Genomic DNA, 1,122 nt, shown 5'->3' with positions numbered 1-1,122 from the left:
CTCAAAAAACTAAGAATTGTCTTACCATATGATCTAGCAATCCCTCTACTGGGTATTTACCCCAAAGACTTGAAAACTCATATTCGAAAAGATATCTGCACACCAATGTTCATAGCAGCATTTATCCATGGTGGCCAGAACATGGAAGCAACCGAAGTGTCCTGTGATAGATGATTGGATAAAGAAGCTGTGGTACATATATACAATGGAATATTACTCAGCCGTAAGAAGAGATTAAATACTGCCATTTGCAACAACATGGATGGACCTTGAAATAATCATACTAAGTGAAATAAGCCAAACAGAAAAGGTTGAAAGTCACATGATATCACATATGTGGGATATAAACCTAAAAGCAACAAATGAACAGGACAAACAGAGACTCATGGACATGGACAATGAACTAGTGGTTACTAGAAGGGAGGGAGAAGGGGGGAAGGGGAAAATAAAAAAATAAAATGTTAAAAAAATTATGTTATGTAGTATGAAAAAAAATAAGAAACTGGCATTTAAAAAAAAAATAGAATCAGGTAGCACCCAGATCCTCACCCTCCACTCCTACCCCAAGTAGTCAGATGCTTTCTTCTCCTTTACCCTATGGAAGATGGAAGGCATTTTCTCTGGAGAAATTGAGGAATGAGTTTGAAAACAAAGGTATGGTATAGAAACACGAAAGTCTATATCCTAAACAGATCACCTTGCTTTTTCTCTACCCAGTTTCAGAAAGCTAACAGCTAGACTGTTGCTATCTCCAGGCAACTTTTTTTTTTTTAAAGCCAGCCTCATAGTATAATACAATTTGTAACATATCCCGAATGTAACCACCTCTACCCACCTTCACTTACTACCATCCTGGTGCTAGCCACCACCATTCCTTATCTGAATATTGCAGCATTTTTCTACCTGGTCTCCTGCTTTTTTACTTTTATTACCTAGAGCTAATTCTCAACTTAGCAGTCAGAAGAATCTTTTTATAATGGAGGTCAGATCATGTCACCCCTCTATTCAAAAATAGTGATTTTGGGTTTCAATCAGAGTAAAAACCAAAGTCCTTACCAGGGCCTATAAGGTCATACATGGTCTGTCCTCTCTGCTCTCTGCTCTCTGACCTTGTGTTCTTCT

The sequence above is a fragment of the Pteropus vampyrus genome, unplaced genomic scaffold (genome assembly GCF_000151845.1).
Source record: "Pteropus vampyrus isolate Shadow unplaced genomic scaffold, Pvam_2.0 Scaffold470, whole genome shotgun sequence".
Lineage (NCBI taxonomy): Eukaryota > Metazoa > Chordata > Mammalia > Chiroptera > Pteropodidae > Pteropus > Pteropus vampyrus.
This window is presented reverse-complemented; position numbering follows the sequence as displayed.